General features: G+C 51.8%; 1 long non-coding RNA gene across 1 annotated transcript; it reads right to left on the bottom strand.

Moving 5' to 3' along the window:
• Positions 1-4767: 4767 nt before the first annotated feature.
• Positions 4768-8421, bottom strand: LOC141372851 (uncharacterized). The gene is made up of 2 exons (XR_012378354.1): positions 7240-8421; positions 4768-5649 (listed from the first exon to the last, which is right to left on the bottom strand). It is a non-coding gene; the product is annotated as an uncharacterized lncRNA (long non-coding RNA).
• Positions 8422-8526: the final 105 nt, after the last annotated feature.

An 8526-nucleotide genomic window follows, 5' to 3' on the forward strand; every position in this document is an offset into this window, starting at 1 on the left:
CTCCATGAGGCAGAGCCCCAGGGCTGTCTGGGTCCCTGTTGACGCCTCGGCTCCTGGCACTGTCTCTGGGCGCAGGTAGGCGGACGACCAAAGCCTATCGAACAAAGGAATAGATGAATGAACAAATAAAATTGGCCTGGCTCTCCTTTCTATACTCTAGAAAAATCCAAAGCCCACTCCAAGCTTTTGCCAATTCCCGGGCCCTTGGGCTCCAGGGCTCAGGGTTGTGGCCTTTTGCCACCCTTTCTGCCGGGTTCCTTACATTTAGGTGTCTGCATTCCGCCTTACCCACATGATGACAGGCCGCACGTGGAGCCCCATCCCCTTCTGTGTGCCCGTGCGGGGGAGCCCCCACGCACAGGGTGCGCATGCACATGCCGGCGCAGGCCTTTGTGGGTCCCGGGTACTTGACTTTGGTCTGCGGAAGGCAGAGGACCGCATTCCCCCCACAGCCATGCACACAGCTTCCAAAGGAAGGCGACAACGCGGTTTCAGTCTCTCAGGCCCCGCCCCCCCGCCCCCATCTTCATCCAGACATTTCCACTGCCATTTCAGCCACATGTTCCAACGGCCTGTGAGTTCCCTGGTTTCTGTTTCCTCTTCCTCCTCTCGCTCTCTCCCTGCTTGCGTCACACTGTACTTTTTCCCCCGGTTGCGACAGTATCTCCCATTGCCTCCCATTGTGCACACTCAGCTCTGTGACCTCCCACCCTCCCGTCCCCACCTCCTGACTCTGGGCAGCCAGTGCCTGCATCCCCCAGGGAGAGCGAGGGGGGAGTCAGCCAGTGACTGCATCCAGGGAGAGCGAGGGGGGAGTAGTAGTCATTTCTGAGCCCGGGCCAACAAAGGCAAGGTGGCTTCTGCCTCTCCCGCGGGGACCCTTGGATCTTGGAAGCCTGGGCTGACACGCGACAAGTCTGGCTCTCTCGAGCCCACCCTCCCATTCAGAAGCCCAGACCACCTAGCGAAGCCATGCCCGAGGCTCTGGTCACCTGCCCCAGCTGAGGCTGCCTCGGCCACCAAGCTGGCCAGTGCACATGCCTTTTGATGTTTCCAACTCCCTGAGGTTGTAACATTCTGCTGAGTCTTCCCAGCTCAGGTCCAGGCATCCTGGATCAGACCCAAGCCACCCTTTTGGGGGCTCCGTCCCAATTCCCGACTCACTGAATTACTGAGCATAATCAAATTGGGGGTTTCCACCCCCAGGTTTGGGGGTGCTTTGCTATCCAGTAATGTAGAAACTGGAACAGCTCTTTCCTGCTGTCTCAGAGGCAAAAAAAAAAAAAAAAAAGAAAAAGAAAAGAAAAGAAAAAAAATGTTCCCCTGATTTTCCTTAAGCCTGGCAAGTCAGCCGTTTCTTTTGTTGCTTGTCTCTGCCCTCAGGGTCTCAGATTCCACCCCAAGTGTCTTGTTAAGGTATTTTTCTAAACAAAACTTCTCTCTGGGAGGTGTTCTGATGCCAGCAATTAAGATAGCAAAGCGTTTTATCTCTGCCAAGTGTCTGAGTGTTTGGCGCATACATATGCTCAATTAATGTTAGTTTGAAATTCTGTATTCTTTTTTGAACTCCCGGGGAGCTGGAAGGTGAATAAAAGGGGGGGGGAGTAAGGGAGTAACTTTTGGATTCCAGAAATAGGCATTTGGCTCATGCCTGCCCCGGCATTTGTATGAAGCAGGATCCAGCAACAAAAGAGCCCTTACCAGGAAGTTTAAGAGAGACAATTAATACAGAGAAACAGGTACAATGGTGTCTTGAAGACTTGAGAAGACTTCCGTGGAGGGTTGCTGGATAAAAGACCGGAAGGCTAGTTAAATTGGCATTTCAGATAAACAATGACTTTTTTTTTCCTGTAAGTATGTCCCATGCATATTTGGGAATACTTATTCTTAAAAAAGGATACGTCGTTTGAAAAGAAAATTGAACTGGACATCCTGCATTTTTATTGACTACTCCTGGGGTTCTTTGCTCCGCAACACAGAAAGCATCTCTTCCTGGGGTGGGGGGGCAAGGGAGGAGGGGCTGATACCGGAGTCCGGGGGCTGAGGCTGACCCTGAAGCTGGCACCCTGCCAGGGATCTGCCAGCCTGGGGCTGGGACCAGGGAAGGGTTGTAGCCACTGCAGAGATGCTACCTAAAGCAGAGGGAGAAATGCCCTTGCTCCCTCCTTCCTCTTGCCCCCCTCCCCCACCCTGCATCCCTCAGGGCCTCCCAAGGCTGAACCCAGCCCACAGCATGGGCCAAGGAGCCTGGGAAATGTAGTTTGCAAGGGTCAGCCCTCGGGGACAGAGCAGACAAGGGTCCCCTGTCTGCACTATACATTTCATCATGCTTATCAAAAACGTATCAGACTTCTTCAACCATTTCTTGACCCCTCACAATGTTTATGGCACCATATTAAGCAATTCGTAGGCATTTTGTCATTCGATCCTTAACCAAACTATGAGGAAGGCGCAATTCTTTTCTACATTTTACTGAGGAGGACATTAAGCCTCAGAGAGAGATTAAGAAATGTGCCCACAAGCTACACAGGAAGTATGTATGTGCCAGGCTCAGGTCTTTCCTACAGCAGCAGGAGGTGCTTCAGCCCCCTGGGCAGGTAGAGAGAAGGGCAGAAGTCAGAGAACAGGGGGCAACATCAGCTCGTCCAGACTGTTGGGTCCTGGAAGGGGCGCCGTCTTTGGCTAACGCCTGAAATGCCTTCTCATTGTCACTCTTCCCAAAGGCATCAAATCCACTTGCTCTTGCCTTCCAACACCCAAAACGTACATGTTGGCAGCCACGTGGGGGAGAAAACAGCAGAATATAATCGTTAAGAGCCTGAGCCCTCTAACCAGGTGGCCGATTCAAATCCCGACTCTAGAGTTGACTAGCTTTGTAACTTCGGGGAAGTTATTGAATCTCTCTGTCCCTGTTATTCTTCATTTATACAAGGGGGCTGATGATGAAGATAATGATCTCCATGATGATGATGGTGATGTCTACAGGACAGTCATGCAGACTGCTCATTGCTCTAGACTGCTTCTATGTGTAACAGATCAGCAGGAGCCCTGCCCATTGATGTGAAGGTCCAGTGAATTCATCCATGAGAGACACTGGTACAGTGCCTGGCCCATCATTTGCACCCAATAAATGTAGGCTGTTACTACATACATTCCAGAATCAGCTAAGCACAGGACAGTGTGCTAAGCTCTGAGGGTACAAAGTTAAAAGTCTCTGTGTACAGAGCGATAGGGAGGTGAGAGGGACAGGGAAGCACACCATTTTAGGGTTAGGGTTAGGGTTAGGGTTAGGGTTAGGGTTAGGGCAAGTCTCGTAGAGGATTGGAGCAGGAAAGGCCTTGGGGAATCAGGTCACCCAGACTTCTTCTTTTATAGATGAGAAAATGGGGGTCGAGGAAGGGACAGGGAGGTCCTAGTGCTTTCCAGGGTGTTGGGAATGATGCAGGGAGGGCTCTCTGATCTTCTGACCTAGGCCCCTGCCCTTCACATTCTGCATCAACACCTCCCTTCACCCTGCTGCCCAGCCACGTGGTATTTTTTTTTTTAAAGCGATGCCTTTTTCCACTCAGCCCACATGATTGAGCACCTGTTCGCTGCCAGGCACCACGCTGGACGTGGAGAACACAAGAGCTCCCCCATGTCTGATTAAGAGCTCCCCATAGAATGAGGTAGACAGAAAGGTGAAGGAATAATTCTGTAGAATAAACGTGCCGGCTGTCCTGGAGGCTTTGGAAGCCTGATGAGCCGTGGGATGAGGGGTGCAAGGGCAAAGGGGTGGTTCATCCTCCAGCCAAGGCTGAGAGGGGAGCAGATGGCTCTCCAGTGGTCCAGAGGGCTGCTCCATCCCAGTCCAGCCAGCGAGCATAACAGCAGGAGAGGAGGCAATCCACGTGTGGCCAGAGCCGGAGGTTGGAGGTAGGGGCAGGAGGGGCACTCGGTTTTCCAGGGAGCCGGGCTCAGGGAAGAGTGTGACGGGTCTGCCCGGCCCTGCTGCTTCTGACACCCACACTCAGCCGCGCGTACGTGCAGCAGACCAGGACACGACCACTGCCTCACAACACTGAGCCGGGGAGGCCGTGCACGCATTTGCCATCTTTAATAGGAAAGTTCAGCTGGTGAAGGGAAGCCACGTTTATGTAACAGGAAGCTTGGTTTCCAGGACAAATGCGGCTGCAATGCAATCACAGCCCTATTTCTGGAACAATTCTACGGGCTCTAATTTCTTTAGAAAACTCCAGTGAAACCCCACAGGCCAGCAAACAATGGAAGGGTTCAGCTTTTCTCTTTCATTGTTCTTGGTCCTTGTGTCCCAAAGGCCGGGCTGTGGGGAACGTGTAACCCGAACCCCTGAGTTCAGGACTTCCCGAAGAATCTCCACCATCAGACACAGGGCTGGACAGCTGCCCCGAAACTGGGCCCAGAGGGGGCTCGTGTCTTCCTGATTTCTGGCCATGGGCCCAGAGATACAGACACCGGCCCCTAGATTCTTGCCAAAGCCGGACAGTCTGATCTTTCCACTGCTGCTAAGACCCCAGAGACTTTGAGCAAGTTGTCTATTCACCCTGAGCCTTGGTTCCCACATCCATAAAAAGGGATTATTATTAATACGTATCCTGCCACCTCATAAGGCTCATCTTATCAAATGAGAAGATGAGAAGATATAGGGGAAAAGATTTATGTATTAGTATTTTAATTTTTTTTAGTTTTTTTTTTAATTTAGGTGAAATCCATTTAACAAATAACCAACATTTTAAGATGTACTACCGGTGGCATTTAGTACTTTTATTGTTCTGCAACCACCGTTTCTATACAGTTCCGGAATCTTCGCATCAACCCAGAATCTAACCCTAGGCCCATGAGGCAGTCACTCCCATGGCCCACCCGTGGCCCACCCGTGGCCCCACGGCGCCCGCCAGCCCTGGCCACCACTGCTCAGATTTCTGTCTCTATGGATTCACGAATTCCGGCTATTTCACATAAATAGAATCCTATAACATGTGGCCTTTTGTGTCTGGCTTTGTTCACTTCGTATGATGTTTAAATATGAGGTGCATCCACATCGTGACATTTATCAGTACCTTATTCCTTCTTATGGCTGAAGAATATTCCATTGTATGGACACACCGCGATCTATCCACTCTTCTGTTGAAAGACAACTAGGTGGCCTGGACCTTTCAGCCCTCGTGAATAGTGCGGCTAAGAACATTCGCGTCCATGTGTCTGAATACCTGTTTTTAATTATTTTGGGTATATACCTACGAGTAGGATTCCTGGGCCATATGGCAATTACGTGGAACTTTCTGAGGAACCACCATGCTTTACTGCGTGGCAGGTCCATTTCCACTTGCAGGGGACAAGCGTTCCGGTGCCTCCACATCTTTGCCCACATTTGTCATTTTCTGTCTTTTTGATGACAGCCCTCCCAGCGGACGTGAAGTCGAAGCAATCAAAGTCCTGACTAACGATGTTGAGCATCTTTTCCCGAGCACATTGTCCGTTCGTATAACTTCTCTGGAGGAATATCTATTCAAATCCTTTGACAGTTTTTAAGTGGATAATCGGGTTTTTTACCTTTTTGTTGTTGAGTGGTAGTTCTTTATATATTCTGGAAATTATCGGAGAGATGACTTGGAAATAATTTCTTCCATTCTGTAGGTTTTTTAAAATAATTTATTTTTAGTACCAGTTAGAAATAATTTGAAAGAAAACTATTGTGTATTGGTAGCTATAACATTCCCTCATCTGTCTTTCTCCTTCCCTACCCCTTTTTTCCTCCTTCTGTTTATTCCTGCTCCTTCTCCCCCTCCCCCTCCCTCCCCTGCCCCTTCCCTTTCCCCTTCCCCTTCTTCTTCTTCTGCTCCAGTAAGAGATTCCAGTCATAACTTTCAGACGTTTTCAACTCCTTTGGGATGCCTGGATGGTTCACAGAGGAACATTGCAAACTGTTCCTTTATGGAATAATGGAGCTGGTCGTCCTCCAAGTGATCCGTGCCTCCCACCCATTTGGAGGACCTTGAGCCTGGGCGTGCAGCAAAGCCCTGCCCGAGTCTTGGCCAGGAGTGAGCCCCAGCAATGGAAACCCGGGCCTTACCATCATAGATCCCTTCCATTCAAACCACTTAGCTCCTCACACTTGCACTGTGGGAATGCAGGGTGGTCGCAGTCACGAGGGGCTCACTGTCCAGCTGGGAGACAGCGGTGGGACTGTGTGCAGAGCTGGGGAGTGCAGAGGGGCTTTGGGCTGGGCTCTGCAGTCCCCAGTCCCGCCCTGCCTGCCTCTGACTCACGGGATGTTGTTCTCAGCCAGATATTTCACTTGTCAGCTCGAGTTCGCTCACCTGTTGCTGGCTGGGTGTTGCTCAAGGAGAGCAAGAATGTAAAGCACCTTATAAAATATGCATTTTATGTAAATATGCTTTCAACCACCACACCTAGCGTTCTTTCGGTGATGGCACTTTAGATTTCCCTACTCAGTCTGGTCTGCACCCTTCAGTGCTCTGCATTTTCCTGAGGATAAAGCCCAATATCCCCTAGATTCCCAAAAGAATGGGATCCTGCCTCCCTTCCTCAGTGTCACGAGCACCTTTGGCTTTGTGATTGTGCCACACCCTCCTCATCTCCGGGCCTTTGCGCGTGCTCCTCCCTCTGCTTGGCACCCCCTCCCACCCCTTCCTTGCTTGAGTCACCATCCTCACCCCTCACATCTCATCCGGGTGGCCTCTCCCTCCAGGAAGTCTCCCTTGATCTCCCTAGACAAGCTCAAGCCCCGGGCTCCACGGAACTCTGAGCTCTGTAGCCACATGTCACACTGTTTTCTGATGGCTGGTTTGACCCATCTCCACCAGAAAACAAGATGGTTATACCAGGGAAGTAAAGAACGTCCTCCCATGGCTGCCGCGGTGCTCTATACCCCACAAACGTGGGTGGATGAATACATATGGTCCCTGCCCCCAGGCTGTCCTGGGACACCTGAACCCCCAGGCAGGGGCCAGACCGAGGTATAATGCACATGGGGCCAGTTGCTATGTGCAGAGTCTGGCTCTCTTCTCATCTGACCGCCCTGGAGCCCTCCCACCCAGCCTCTGCCCTCACGCCGACGTGCCCGGGCCTGCTCTGTCCGTCCCGCGGGGCCAGGGTCAGGATGCCCCAGACGCTGCCCGCCCCTCCCCTGGCCAGGCTGGGCCACGAAGGAAGCATGTAGCCCGTCTCCTCTGTTATGTGGATTAAATGTGTGCTAACCTCAATGGCCGTCCCTCGATCCTGGATTTCCAGGTCCCGTCGCATGTGGGCTCCAGGGAGAAAGAGCGGATGTGAGTCGCGCCTCCATCCAAGTAACCACCAGTCTCTGTGCCTCATGCAGACGGTACCACTATCTTTTTCATGCGGCTGTGGGGAGACCTCACGGAGAAAATGCCTGATAAATGCCTGGCAAACAGAAAGGACTCAGACAACGGTAACACCGCCCTGTTTGCCTTGTATGCACCCCGTCACTCAAATACACACATGCCCGTTTTACAGGTTAAGAAACGGAGGTTCCCGGAAATCAGGTTTTCCCCGAGCTCACAAAGCTAATGAGTCACGGAGAAGGGCCGCAGCGGGAAGCCAGCAAAATTCCAAGATCTGGATGTCCGTCCGGGCCGCAGGCCTGCAATGCCGTGTGTGGTGAGCACACAGAAAACTTTCAGCCACTCCGTGCTCGCTTGGGGGTTTTGACCTTTTCCAGCTGGGTTAACGCTCTTCCTCCTGACCCAGTTCTCTTGGCTGAGGGCAGAGATATCTGTCTCCTTATCTGGAGGCTTTTGGAATTGATACTTAAAGCCAAGTTTTTGGTTTGGTTTTGTTTTGTTTTGTTTTTTAAGTTCTGATGGGTGTGTGTGTTTTCTCCCGTGGTTTTCATCTGCTTTCTGGGGCCCGACAAAACGCTGAGCGGGAAGCTGTCTGTTGACGCTGGGGGGGGGGGGGGTCCATTGCACCCTCTGGTGGCTGCCATCGCTAAGTGGCCGGGTCAGCGCTCTGGGCCAAGGTCACAACGCGAACCTTTTTGGCAGCTTGGGCTTTCCCAGGGCAGGACCTGTTCTACCACCTGGAACCAGTCCGCGGGGGCTTGTCTCCAAAGTGCTTCAGTCTGGAGCAAAGCTGACAGTCCCCTGGGCCCCTGCTCTTGTGGGAAACGGAGGTTTCTCATTCTCAGCCAGGACTCAGGAACTCAGGACCTTGCTTTTGAAGTCCTGGGTACACCCCTTCCTTGCTGGCACCCTACTCCACCTCCTGGAGGTTTAGCCTCCTCATTAAATTCTCCTCTAGCGGGGGATTGTGCGTCCTGGCAGGATTGTTGCAGGATTAAATGAGATTAATGTAGGCAAAGTACTTGGCCCATGTGGACCCATGTGCAAAAGGGAACCATGGTCATTATTAACAATCTCCCAGGGATGGGGTGGCTGGGTGATAGACATTGGGGAGGGTATGTGCTATGGTGAGCGCTGTGAATTGTGCAAGACTGTTGAATCACAGACCTGTACCTCTGAA

Source organism: Callorhinus ursinus, unplaced genomic scaffold (genome assembly GCF_003265705.2).
Source record: "Callorhinus ursinus isolate GAN/ISIS: 27379988/994484 unplaced genomic scaffold, GSC_fseal_2.0 scaffold5, whole genome shotgun sequence".
In the NCBI taxonomy this organism is placed as follows: Eukaryota; Metazoa; Chordata; class Mammalia; order Carnivora; family Otariidae; genus Callorhinus; species Callorhinus ursinus.